This window comes from Lutra lutra, chromosome 9, assembly GCF_902655055.1.
Source record: "Lutra lutra chromosome 9, mLutLut1.2, whole genome shotgun sequence".
Classification (NCBI taxonomy): Eukaryota; Metazoa; Chordata; class Mammalia; order Carnivora; family Mustelidae; genus Lutra; species Lutra lutra.
The window spans coordinates 118,187,131-118,201,576 of record NC_062286.1 but is presented as its reverse complement, the minus strand read 5'-3'; the positions used below and the strand labels follow the sequence as shown (position 1 = coordinate 118,201,576).

At 49.6% G+C, this 14,446-nt stretch overlaps 1 protein-coding gene across 1 annotated transcript in view; it reads left to right on the top strand.

The window, feature by feature from the left end:
• The window catches only part of NOL4L (nucleolar protein 4 like), a 130,885-nt gene that overhangs the window by 78,961 nt on the left and 37,478 nt on the right, over positions 1–14,446 (top strand). The window lies entirely within an intron of this gene.

The following is a 14,446-nucleotide window of genomic DNA, read 5'->3' as shown; positions in this document are numbered from 1 at the left end:
TACTTTATTTCTTTTGATGCTGAAACTATCCCAGCTTGGGCCACTGGGAGCTCTTTCAGTTGGCTCCTGTGGTCTTTTGACATGCCGCGGTTGGGGGGTTTTGGGGTCTGTTTTTGTAGCATTTCACTTTGTATGTTTTGTTTTAGTGTTTCTTTACTTCCTGGCACTGTAAAATGCTCTGGGCTTATCTTGTATAGTTCCTGCCCTAATGCTAGAATCAACCACATCTCAAAGGAGCTCTGATTCCTTTTACTGAAGGAATTAAAAACCACGATGTGGGTGGCAGGCATGCTTATTGCAACTGAGGTGTCTTTCCTTTTAGACCCTTTGGGCTAAAAAAGCCAAAAATAAGCACATTTCTATTTTTCAATTAATCTCTGATCCATTTGGAGCTTATCCTGATGTACTGTGAGACGTTGGATCCTGCTTTACCCTCTGTGTCAGCATCATTTATTAAAGAATCTGTCTTCTCCCCCATTGATTTTAGATGCCACCTTTATAATCCACTAAATTTCCGTCTGAAACAGAATCTACTTCAGTCCATTGGCCTCTTTGTCTATTCATGTACCAGCCCTAAACTGTTTAAAGCGTGAAGACTAATATGTCTTAGTATCTAGTAAAAATGGTTCCCTTCCTTGTCCTTTTCAGAGTTATCTGAGCTTGTAAAGAAAGTTATTCGAAAAAAATTGTTTAATGCCTAAAAATTTTGGCCTCTCCTTGTTGGTGGGGTAAAGATAACACAGAAGCACTGTTGATCTGACCATGCAAATATGAAGTCAAGACGCTTTTACTGCAGGCCTTTCTGTTCACCAAAAAACAAGGGTGGACTGTGAGCCAGGAGCATCACGATCCCAGGGGTAAAATCTGAGGGCGCTAAATAATGAACAGGGTTCCCAGCCTCCTAGGGATGGTATTAAGCAAAGTAAGGCATTTCTACATTTTAGAGGGACAGTTTTCTTGGAAACCTCTCTTTGAGAGGACAAAGTAGGGAGTGAAAAAACCATGGTCAAGCATCTTCTTAAATTTTATTTTGTTTTGTTTTAAGTAAGCTCTACACCCAATGTGGGACTCGAACTCCCAGCTCCAAGATTATGAGTTGCATGCTGTACCGGCCGAGCCAGCCAGGCGCCCCTAAGTATCGCTGTTACAGGGCATTATTTTAGGGACCAATACACATTATTGAGAAGACGCAGGTACTTTCTGGAAACTTTGCTGCAGTTTCCAGATACTCAAAGGAAATGAGCATAATGGCTGTTTTGCTAGGACAGCATGGATTCAGAGAGACCTGCGTCTCCTTTCTTCCTGCTTCCCCGAAGCTACGTTGGGAAAAAAGCAGAAAACAACCAGCATCGGGTCTCAAAAGCCAGTTGCCTGATGGAGCCCGTAGCTACTCCGAATCTGAACAGCTCATTGTCCCCCTCAGTCCTGAAAGGTTCAGTCCCCTTCCAGGCTGCTGACATCGCCCCCCATACACACGAACGAGGAGGCCGACCCACCCTTTCAACCTCATTATCCAGGAAAGAAATGCACACAGTGCCCATAATTTACTGGTGCAGGCAGGAGAGCCTTCTGGCACCACGAGCAGATTCCTGCGCGCACCAGGAGCCCCGCGGATGCTTTATCTGTGTCGGGGGAAACGGCGGGGGCAAGGTCAGGAGCCGCTTACCTGCGGTTCCATAAACGGGAGGCCGCAGCTGCCTTTTAAGGACTAGAGAGATCTGGCAGGAAAGGAGGTGTCTCTCCTGGGCTGGGCCAGGAAGGAGCAACTCAAAACATCCAGATGGTCCCTGAACCGACAGCTGACCTTGTGACCCTCCCCCCCACCCCCGCCCCAGCCCGACTGAGACCCACGGGGGCCCTGCCTTGTGACTCGGTCCTGTTGGATTGTTGTCGTTGCTGTTTTTAACACCTAACCTCCTAACGCCAGTTCTCAAGAGTATCTCTTTCATCTAGAGCAATTGGGGTGTATGAGGCAGGGTACTTTATCCAGCTCTTCCTGTCTTTTGCCACATTTTTTGGAGGCCAGGACCCCTCGGTGGCTCTGTCGAGCCTTCCACCAAAGACCCAGAAGTACAGGTCTCTGGGCCCCCCCGAGGCTGAGCATCTGTGGCCGGTGGCTTCGCCACAGATTCTTGACCCACCCAACTCTTGCCACCCCTCTGGCTCCTTCTCACGCGGGGTGCAGCTGGCTCCCAGCACCCCAGCCAAGAGCTGCTGGAGGATATCTGACCCCAGGCGGCGGGCCGGCCGGGCTGGTGGGGGAGCCGGGCCTCTGTCACCAGACCTGGGGGTGCAGGAGGGCTTCAGACGTTTCAGCAGCTGATGTCTGGAGATCAATTAGAGATAATGGCTTTGGGTGGACGCAGAGAAGCATGGCCAAGATTTTCCTGGTTATGATCGTGTTTACCTCATTAGCAGCCTTTTTTTTTTTTTTTTTTTTTTTTTTTTGAGGGTGGGATGGCACACTGTTGCACTGCGAATTTGTGCCGGCTGCTTTGTCTCGCTGCCGGTGACCAGGCATGGACCCCAGGCAGCCAGTAGCTTCCCCCAGCTCCACTCGGATGGAGGAGATGGAGGCTCACAGCTTCTGCTCACAGCCCACCAGATCCTTGCCCTTCCTGCGACCCCGTGTTTGTATAGTTTTAAAATTTTTTCTTTCTTTGTCACTAAAAAAAAAAAATCATTGAGGTTCCTACTATGTTCTGGACCCTGTTCTGAGCACAGAAGATACAGCAGTGAATGAGACAAGGAGCCTATTCTCTGGGAACTCACAGGCTGTAGCAACGATAAACAAGTCAATAAGAAAAAATATGCGAAAGTGAGAAGTTTGGGACAGAGAATTAAAATAGGGGCAGTTGAGGGGCGCCTGGGTGGCTCAGTGGGTTAAAGCCTCTGCCTTTGGCTCAGGCCATGATCTCAGGGTCCTGGGATCGAGCCCCATGTCAGGCTCTCTGCTCCGTGAAGAGCCTGCTTCCCCCCTCTCTCTGCTTGCCTCCCTGCCTGCTTGTGATCTTTCTCTCTGTCAAATAAATAAATAAAATCTTTATAAATAAATAAATAAATAAATAAAATAGGGGCAGTTGCTAGACTGCACCTCTGGGTGAGGAGGCCTCTCTGCAGAGGTGGCAATCCAAGCCCAGACCTGAATGAAAGAAGGAGCCAGACCTGGGGCAATGAAGGAGAAAAGGCCTTGCAGGTAGAGGAAACAGCAAGTACAAAGGCCCTGGGGAGGCACAACAAGGGGGCCAGGACAGAGGGAGTAAGGCAAAGACATGCTTATGATAGGCTTGAGCAGTCTGTAGAAGACAGCTCTCTCGGGGCCTGTCAGCTGGATTCAAAGTCTGTCTTGTGCAGTGTGAAACCTCAGGCTGCATTTTCCTCCACCAGAGGAGAGCAGGAGCTTAACTGGGGTGACAGTGAACAGAGACAAGCACCCCAGGGAGAGTCCAGAGACTCTGGTTCTAGGTGTGGCCCTGCCGCTGAACAGCTATCTAACTTTCACTTCTCCATGCTGTAGCTTCCCTATTACTGAAACAGCAGGTTTTGGTCAGACTTCAGTGGTGTCCAAAGTTTGCTCTTTGACAGAGGAACCCCTTTTTTCAAGGAAATTCTTCCAAGGGGGAAGCCCAGCATCTCAGGGGTCAGCAGTAGGCAGGCATGTGGCTGACAAAGCTGGCAAAGGGACCAGAGCTCTGCCCACCTTCCCCTCCTATGCCCAGGCAGTACCCCCTCCACCCTTCCATAGGACCCCAATAACAGGGCCTGGGTAGCCCTGAGCTTGGGGCTGGAGCGCTAAAACAGGGAAAAGGGCTCAGCCCACCATGACCACAAGCAGCCTGGCCTCAGGCCAACCCTTCTCTCTTTCCTGTAGTTTCCTCCTCAGTAGAAATGAGTAACAGAGCCCATGCCTTGCTATCCCTATGGTTGTTTCAAGGAGTGCATCTTTGGAATGGCTCTAAGTGCCTCAAGAGAAAAATAGCATAGAAGCAAAAGATACTTTTTCACTGGTGCACTGCTGTGGCTGGGGAAGTGTCCAGGCACAACTGTGCAAAGCCCTGGCGCCTTTCCCTCCTGTGGAGTTTGTAGGGAAGGGACACAAGTGCTTGTCTTCTCCCAGGCACCGTGCGAGGACGCAGCCCCCTTCCTTAGTCTTTTTAAGGAGTTGACATTCTAGAGAAAAGGCCACGGAGGAGTGAGGTCCTTGCCGTCCAATCCATCCGCATCCTCACTCAGGAATCCCATGAGTCTGTCAGGGATGCTTTTGAGTACAAGAACAAAAACTCAGCTGGCTGTATAGCGAAACATGAAGTTTTATTACTCCTGAAACAAGAGGGATAGAGGAGCTGTTGTTGGTGTTAATGTTGTTGATGCCTCTGTGATGTTGCTGACCTTTTCCTCATGTTTGCAAGTTGGCCGCTGTTGCTCCAACCATCTTGTCCACATTCAAAGTGAGAGGAAGATGGGAAGGGGTGGTATAAGCTCAGTCCAGCAAAGTAAAATCTTACCCAGAAAATTACCAGTAGACTTTTGTTGACATAGCACTGGCCAGTGTCACGTGGCCACTCCCAGCTGTAAGGGAAGCTAAGAAAGAAAGAATTTTCCCCTCTCTCTAGTTGAGAAAGGGAAGGAAGAAATGTTGAGTTTGGGTAGCAGATAAATTAGTCCAAAGTATCTCCCATGGCCTGGGTGCCGTCAACTGAGCTTGCCTTTGGGTATTAAGATGCCAAAGGACTGGGTCGGAGAAAAGAGTAATAGGGAAAGAAGCAGAGGAGAAGCAGGGAAGAAGGAAGAGAGAAGGAACAGTTGTTGAAGGCCTTCTGTGTGCCAGGTGCCCCACATGTCTGGGGAAACTGAGGCTCGGTCTCAGAGAGCTAGGCAACTCATCCAAAGTTATAGAACTAGTGTGAGAGAGCTCCATTCCCTGTCACATGAATGCTATCATTTCCCAAGGGAAGGCGAGGGAGGAGAGAAAGGAAAAAGAAGGTGATAGTGAGGGTAGGCACAGGCCAAGGTCCCCAGCGGCCCCAGCACCATCGGCTTCATGGGGAGGCCCGGGTCAGCTTAGCTCAACACCACAGTCCTGGCGCTAGGGGTGGGACCCAGCACACAGTAGGCGCTCAGTAGAGGTTTGTTGGCTGATGTCATTGTTACAACTACTTTCACACTGTCATCGGCATTATGATTACTCAGGTTCGTGCGAGTGTTCTGCGCTAGGCCCTAGCCACGCCCCCTGCAGGCGGCTGGGGCAAGTGTTCTGAGCTGAGGGCCAGCGACGCCCCCTGTAGACGGCTCTGTATTTAAGCGTCAAAGAAGCCTTCAGAGAGAGTTCCTGTTGTTCCCCAACTTAGAAATAAGAAAACCAAGGCCCAGAGAGTGCCTGAGGTTACACTGAGGAAAGGTCTGAATGCAAACAGAACACAGCCCAGTCACGTGCTCTCCCGCCCTGGAGCTGCCCACCAGGCACAAGACTCCAGCCATCAGAAAGGCCTCCTTGGGGCGCCTGGGTGGCTCCGTGGGTTAAGCCTCTGCCTTCGGCTGGGGTCATGATCTCAGGGTCCTGGGATTGAGCCCCGCATCCGGCTCTCTGCTCAGCGGGGAGCCTGCTTCCCCCTCTCTCTCTGCCTTGCCTCTCTGCCTACTTGTGATCTCAGTCTGTCAAATAAATAAATAATATCTTAAAAAAAAAAAAAAAGAAAGAAAGAAAGAAAAGAAAGGCCTCCTTGCACTAACTCTGCCCCCTGCACACTTGGCTGTTACCCACAAACATCCCCAACTGCGGGCTCCGTCATGAAGAGGTTTAGGGTGAAATTGGGAAGTGCTGCCCACCCCCTTCTCTTGACAGCCTGTCCCTACATCCCAGCATGTCTTCCCTGGAGCAGCACCATGTGGCTGCAGTGTCTTACGGATTGCAAGGGGGTCCTCAGCCCTCCTCCAGGCTCCCGCTGAAGAGCCAGCAAGACTTCCATCCCTGAAGACTCCCCAAGCCCAGCTCCCCTTAGGGGTTGCATGGAGAAGCCTTGTCTAGCCTTTCTTGGGGGCTAGACTTGGGGTCTCACTAGAGGCTGACTGGCTCAGAGCAGTCCCAGCCCTTTGCCAGTTCCCAGCCTGAGGGAAACCTCTGGCTGCACAGAGGGTCCATCCCTGCTCTGGTGGGTTTGTATCTGCTCTGCCGGAGATCGGGGAAGTGTGACTGCACATGGTCTGGCTTAGGCGTCCCCCCTTAGCAGGGCCCACCACTCAGTCTGGGGACCAACACACCCTGGTTCAAAACCCAGCACCACCCGTAGCTTCTAGCTCTATGACTGTGGGCATGTCCCCTGGTCTCTGAATGCCAGTCTCCTCACTCTTGGGTGACTGGATGAGTCATTTAATCTTCCTCCCAGAGCCCCTACTCTTCCTGGGCAAAACAGCAATTAATATCAACCTCATTATTTGGCTGATCCAATACCACCCCGCCGGGTGGCTGGCCCTGAGCGGGTCACAGTGACTGACTGCACCAAGCTCCAGGCTGTTCGGCCACGGTAACTGGCTTCGGCTTTTTCTTCCTTTTTCACACTTTTATTAAAGTATGACACACGAACAGAAAAGAGTACATATCATTAAGTGGACAGCTCAGTAAATTTTTCCAAACTGAATCCACCAATTCTCAGGTCAAGAAACAGAACACTGTCAGCACCCCCAAAGACCCGCTGTGCCCCCTCCCAGTCACTCTCCCCAGCCAGGGTGACTCCTGTCCTGCCCTCTAATAGCATTGACTGGTTTTGCCTGTTCTAGAACTTTCTGTAAGTAGAATCATACGGCATGTGCTTTTTTGCTCACAAGCCTAAGTTTGTGAGCATCATGTGTATCATGGCACACACCTCTGGCTCCTTCTTTTCTTTTTTCTTTCTTTCTTTCTTACTTTTTTTTTTTAAGATTTCATTTATTTATTTGACAGAGAGATCACAAGTAGGCAGAGAGGCAGGTGGGGCAGGGGGAGAAGCAGGCTCTCCGCCGAGCAGAGAGCCCAATGCGGGGCTCGATCCCAGGACCCTGAGATCACGACCCAAGCCGAAGGCAGAGGCTTAACCCACTGAGGCACCCAGGCTCCCTGATTCCTTCTTTTCTGTGGCTGAGTGGTATTCTGCAGCCCGGGTGTGCAGGTGTGCCACTGCAAGCCATCCTCTGCTGGCGGACGCTGGGCTAGTTTCTGGGTGGGGGCTACCGTGAACAGTGCTAGTACGTGTGTGCTTTAGGACTCCCCTGTACTTGTTTGGTGATGTGCATACCTGGGAGTGCAAGTGTGAGGTTGTGGACTGGCCTTGGCTTTTTAGCTGAGCCTCTCCAAAGACACTAGGAAAACAGGAAAAGAGAAGAGGTGAGGTGCGTGCTCTGTGGGAATGGCAAAGTGTGGCCTGTGTCACCCACGGTGTGCTTAATCCAGAGCTCCATTGCAGAACTCAACGCTGTGCTGGGCAAAGGGCAGGATTGGGCCCCGAGTGATGGCAGTGATGAGTTCTTACCGTATGCGCAACGCTGCCAGGGACTCTGCCGCCGCAGAGCCTGTCTCAGCCCCGAGAGTCCACACTTGTGTCGGGGAAATGAGCTAGAACACAGGAAATGGGAAGTACACAAGCCAAGGAGGGAACAGAGTAGCCGCGACCTGCCACAGGAGCCAGCCAGGTGGTCTGAGAGATTGGCGCTCCGGGTTCAGAGGGGTCCAGATTTGGCAGGGGTGGAGGGTGCCTTTGTTGATGGCTGAAAGCATCTTTCTACTGAGCAAACACCCACGCCTTCTGCAATGCCCACCTTGAATGTCACCTCTTCCATGCAGCTCTCTGGGATCCACCATGTCCCTCTCAGATGCTAGGCCCTTTCTTCCCAGCAGGTCCCACAACTGTCAAGTACAAACTGAACGTACATCCTGTGACCAGAAACCATGTGATCATTTATTTAATCTCTCTGTTAATTTTTCTCTCTCTCTCTCCTGCTGGCATGCAGGCTCTGAGTGGGCAGACCTATATCCGTATTGTTCATTTCTGGGTCACTCATGTTTACCATGGCATCTGGCATGGGGTAAAGGATCTAGACATATTTGTGGAAAGAACATGTGCCCCAAAGCATGCATGGTCAAAGGAATGGAGGGGGTCGCACATGGGTGATTGGAGCACCAAAGAGAGTGAGTCTGTCTGAAGCAGAGGTCACGGTTTGGAACAGAAGGATATCAGGCCAGCAGGGCTGTGAAAGGCCTCGAACACCAGGCCAAAGAGCTCCAACTCAATTTTGCCAGCAGCTGGGAGCCACTGAAGGCTTTGGAGTAGGAGAGTGAAATGAACAGAGACAAACTGATGACACTTTGAAGCAACACATCACTGAAAAGGAGATTGATGAAATTGTAATTTTTACCTATTGTGGTTGTTAGGAAAGTGCATTTCAACAAGTCAGGCTCTTTTAGTCATATCTGTAATGGGAAATTTATCTAAATAGAGAAGGAATGAGGAGGCAGTCTCAGTTTCTCCTAGATCTCAGCAAAGGTGTCACACTGACAATGAGATTGCCACCAGCTGTGTAAATATCAGCAAACACGAGGAATAAATAAATGGTTAAGGCAGGTACTACCTGACCCACAGATTAAGTATTTTGAATTCAGGCATGTGTGAAGCCCTTGGTGCTTCCATCACACTCCTCTTTCCTGCTGAGAGGCCCTCCCTACTTGCCACCTGTCACATTTCTCCTGCCTTCGTTGGTTCAGAGTAGATGTCACCTCTTCCAGGAACCCCCTACACTAAGCCCTTTCTCCGCAACTGTCTGCACCTAGAGCAACTCTCTGCTATGGCCTGGCTATAATTGGACAGTTCATGGAGGGTAGAGGTGAGTGCTAGCTCTACCAAGTATTAAAATATATTCCAGAGCTATAATATTAGGATGGGAATAGATCAATAAAATAGAATAGATGATTCCAAAAATAATGGGCAATCAGCATAATTTGACATTTCTAATCTGTGGATAAAGATGAATTATTTAAAAGATGGTATGGAGGGGTCACTTAGGTGGCTCAGTCAGTCGAGTGTTGGACTCTTGGTTTCCCCTCAGGTTGTGATCTTGGGGTTGTGGGATTGAGGCCTTGTGGGGCTCCACACCTAGTGGGGAGTCTGCTTGAAAGAGTGTCTCCCTCTGCCCCTGCCCCCACTCACTTGTGCTCTCTCTCTAATAAATAGATAAGGGGCGCCTGGTGGCTTAGTCGGTTAAGCCTCTGCCTTCGGCTCAGGATCGAGCTCCACATTGGACTTCCTGCTCAGCGGGGAGCCGGCTTCCCTCTCTGTCCCTGCAGCTCCCATTGTTTGTGCTCACTCTCTCTCCCTGTCAAATAAATAAATAAAATCTTTTTAAAACATTAAATAAATAAATCATTACAAAGAAAAAGAAAAGAAAAGATGGTACTAGGACAATTCGGATAAACATTAAAAAAAATACAAACTAGGGCACCTGGGTGGCTCAGTCAGTTAAGCATCTGCTCTTGGGTCAGGTCATGATCCCAGGGTCCTGGGATCGAGTCCCATGTCAGGCTTCCTGCTTGGCAGGGATTCTGCTTCTCCCTCTGCCCCTCCTCCCACTTGTTCTCTCAATCACTCTCTCTTTCTCAAGTAAATAAATAAAATCTTAAAAATAAATAAAATAAATACAAACTCGATCTTTACCTCACCACTTATACGGAAATAAATGGGCAGAGAGCTTACTTTAAAAAAAAAGATTTAAGTATAATGAAGCTATAAATGCTCTACAAGAAAATATGAATTACTTTTATAATCTACGAGTGGAATAAAATCTTTGTTTTGACCTGAAATGCTTTAGCCCTAACAGAAAAAAAGTTGAGGGTCTAAAAATGTAAAACTTCCATATGGAAAAAAAAAAAAAAATCCCATCATAAATAAAATAAAAAGGCAACAAAAGGACAACATATTTGCAAAATATATGACAAAAGATTAAATTTCCTTCATAAAAAAAAGTCCATCAACTCAAATAGAGAAATGGGCAAAGAATATGAACAGGTTGTTCGAACAAATGCAAGTGACCGATATACACATGGTATACATAATTTTAACACTCACACTCCCATATGAAGAGAGGCAAAGAAAAATAAGAGATACCATTTTTCACCGATTAGATTGGCAAAGACAAAAGAGCTTGCTAATACTAAGCACTGACAAGCCTGTCATGAAATGGGAACTGCCGCACATCGCTGGAGGCTGAGAGAACTAGGGCAGGATTTGTGGAGGGGGTGGTCCACCGCTGTGAAAATCCAGAATCCTGATAATGACGATAAAAGCTGCCATTTACCAGGTACTCCCCCTCGGGAGGAGATCAAGCTGCATTTTATGACCTGACCTCAGAAGTCATATATTCTCATTTCCACAGTATCTCATGGCTTCCACAGCCCTATTCATTGTGACAGGGGATGGGGCTGTGATGCCGGGAGGTGGGGATCACAGGGAGCTACCTTAGAGGCTGGCCATCGCAGTGTCTAGCTTCAAAGGGGAACCTTTTAACATTTTTGAGATTGAAAGAGAGAGAGAGAGCTCCCATGCATGCAAGCAAAGGGGTGGGGGGGAGTGCAGGGGCAGAGGGAGAGAGGGAATTTCAAGCCAACTCCCTGCTCAGCACAGAGCCCGACTTGGGGCTTGATCTCATAGTCCGAGATCATGACCTGAACTGGAATTAAGGGTTGGATGCTCAACCCACTGAGCCACCCAGGTTTCCCTCAAAGGGGAACTTTTAGTATCAAATACTACATTAAGCGCACTATCTTATTCTCCATTTTACAGATCAGGAAACAGAAACTCCGAGAGATTTAAGGGTAGTCATTTGTCTAGTGTCAGAGTCAGAATTTGAACCGGTCCCATGTGGCTGGAACCTAACCGACCTCCTCACTGCTGTCCCTGCTGCCATTCTCGCTTCCTTGTAATCTCATCTCCTCTGGTCTAAAAACACAATTCGGATTGCATTGTTTCCTCACCCTTAGAATAAAATCCACACACCTTACAGTCATGTACATGGCCCTGCGTGCTTGGTCGTGAATACTGTCTCACACTCCCCCCCCCCACCCACACTGAAGAGCCTCTCACCTCCCACCCCCAAATACCCTCTCACCCCCTGCCCCAACCCCGGCCCATCTCACCCTGGCCACACTGGTCACCTTTCTGTTCCTCAAACATGCCAAGTCCCTTCCCACCTCAGGGCCTTGGCACCAGCTCTTCCCTCTGCCTGGAAGCCTGCACCCCACCCCACGTCTTCATGCAGTTGTCAACTTCAGCCACACACTCACACTTACTCCTGAGAGGGAACTTCCCTGGCCACTCAGCCCAGAACCCACTCTTGTCTCCACCCTCAACCCCTGTCTCCACTCCACCTCCCTCTTCCTGGGCCTCTCCACCCCATCCCCACTGCATCCCTTGTTTCCAGGATCCAACCAAGATTCGAACTTTGCATCTAGTTGGTATTTCTCTTTAGTCTCATGATTTAGAACAGCTGAGTTAATAACAGTGAATCTTTTGAAGTCAGGACTGTTGTGTTGTGGAGAGTCTCTTTTTCTGGATTTCTTGTCTGGTTGTCTCTTCATGATCAGATTCAGGTTGAGCATTTGCAGGGAGAACACAATGTGGGAGGTGACTGCATCTCATCGGGAGGTGAGCGCATTATGTCAGGTGACCCTACTTTGGGGGCAACTGAATTTGATCACATGGTTGGAGGGTGTCTGCGGGTCTCCCCATCGTGCAGGTACATGTTCCCTTCTGTCATTAGTAATTAATTTATAGGGGTCAATGGGTTTCTTTTTTTTTTTTTTAAGATTTTATTTATTTATTTGACAGAGAGAGAGATCACAAGTAGGCAGAGAGGTAGGGAGAGAGAAAGGGAAGCAGTCTCCCTGATGAGCAGAGAGCCCGACGTGGGGCTCGATCCCAGGACCCTGGGATCATGACCTGAGCCGAAGGCAGAGGCTTTAACCCACTGAGCCACCCAGGCACCCCATCAATGGGTTTTTAAAGCTTTGAGATGCTTGAACAGTATCCTCTGATCAGACTAAGATTCTGCTATTCCTAATAACAACAAGCCCCTGGTTCCCTCGGCCAGATCTCCGCTCGTGGAGACTCCTATATTTCACATAGGAGTCTGCTTGGAGAGCTTGGCTGCCTACAGAGCTCTACAGAGCAAATACCCTGCCAATTGTCCATTTACAAAAACACCCACTGTTTGCAGAGCCTGACATGAAGGGGACACGAGGGCGGTACTGCCCTCTTAAGCAGATGGGAGCAGCCTTCTCTGCCCTCGTCTCCCGCCAGAAAGGAGGGACCCATCATTGGGAGAATTAGTGGCCAAGAAACTAGGTCATGCTTTTCCTTGTTGGGACCCGTGCTGTGGCCACTTTAAGGATCGAGGGAGTTGTCCAAAGGCACAAGGACACTGAAAGCAACTGGCAGCTCCTGCAGGACTAAGGGGCCGGGAGCTTTCTGCAGGCTTCAGCACGCAGGAAAACTCACCTGATTTTCAGTGCTGCTAAACAGCCAAGTTTCTCTAGGGCCCCCAACTGCTTTCTGTGGGCTGAGTGGGGCTGAGGCTGTTTTATCTCAGGGATGGTAAATGAGTTCACATTTCATGCCTAGAGAAAATCACTGCTCTGCTCTCCCAGGCGGTACTGGCTTTCTCTTATTAGTCAGAGAAGAGGTGGGTTATCTGGGTTCAATTCCACCTTTGAACTTAGTTGGATTTGGCTTTATATTTCAAACCCAGATGTCCACCACGGCTGTGAGATAGTGACTCAGGCCAGGAGAAGTCAAAAGGTCTTGAGAAATGTGGTGGGAAGAGATGGGAAATCCAGGGGGGCCTGAATGATTTCATTTTCAGAGTGAGGAAGGGCATTTCCCATGTTGGAAACGCCCACCTCTCCCTGGATGAACTGAAGAGTCACGGCCACTAATTAAAATCCTAAAAATTATTATTGGGCACCAACATGTATGGATATAGACATGTGCAAAGCCTCCAAACCGTCCCCCACCACAGAGGATGAGAAGTAAAGATCTCTTAGAGAAAACTGGGAAGGGTGCCTTGGTTTGAAAACACATTAAATTTCATAGATAAAAGGTGCTAATGAATAACGTGCTTAGACCCCCTTTTAAAAAGGGAGTGTAAGTTCTATATTGACAGAAAAACCTTTAGCATGTGTGGAAGGAAGTCTGTTCTGCGTGCCTTTAATTTGATGTGTTGCCATCTTTTTCTTTTTCTAATGGGCAACACTGAGCTCTGAACCTGTGGTGGTGTACTGCCAACTACCACCTGTAGAGGGAGCCTTGTTTACCTCGGATTGTTCACAATGCAAAGCTTTCAGTGAAAGAAAGAAAAAGGCTTTTAGAGAAAAAAAGTTGGAGGGCTAAAGGCAGTCTGTTTCAAAATTGCAAACAATCGCGATGGCTCTCTTGTTTTTTCTTCTTTGCTGGTTCCACTGTGGATGAGTTGTAGCGTAAAGTCAGGAGAAATTGCCCTTCTTTTTCGGGTGCGACTAGAGGTACCAGGAGGTGGGATCGTTGTTGGTGTTTTTGTTTTGTTTTGGGTTTTGACCATTTCCTCACAGAATTCCACGAGGGCAGCTCCTCATCCCTTTTAAAGCACAGGCTTTTTCGGAAGGCTGATCTGTTACTTGTAACAGAGGTTGTGAATCTGAGGAGGGGGACATCTGCCCTTGACCCATCTTCTCTGCTGGGGTCTAATTGTGCTATTTGGGGATGAGCGAGTTATGTTGTAGCCTGAGTCTGAGGTTGCTTGCAGGTTCAGGGTCCCCCACCCCCCCACCCCACCCCGCGGCGCCCCACGCGGTCTTCCCCTGCACCCCAGGCGGACGAGGTATGTCTGCGTGCAGGAGAAGGGCGATTCGGATCCGCATGGGTTTTCCCTCTCCTGCGATGCGGTGTCTCCGCGGACAGTAAGCGCCCAGGTCTGGGATGGAGCAGCATTCTTGATGTTATCCTATTACTTTACAACTGGAGCTAGCGCGCCGTAGGGAGCCGGTACCCGGTGGTCTGGAGGAGCACAATGACCGGCTGGAGGAGTGGGGGGTGTGTGGTGGGGAGGGAGCAGAGAGAGTCCGCGGCGAACGCTCGAGATCGCTGAAATGTTTGGGTCGGACAGGTGAACGCATCCCGGAGACTCAGGCGCCCGCCGGGGAGGAAGAAGGGGAGCTCGGGAGGGTGTAAACTAAGTGGTGGGAAAGAGACAAAGGAAGAGTGAAGAGGCGAGATGGCACGGTATATAGGGAGGGGGAGGGGAGAGGAGGGGGCAGAGGGTGAGCAGCGCGCCGAGGGGACCGAGCTAGAACTTGATCAAGAAAAGGGGGGCCCTGAGATGGGGGTGGGGGGCCGGCAGAGAGCCGGCCACGTGCCTGGCTTTTCCAGACCAGGGTCTCGCGGAGACCGCCCGG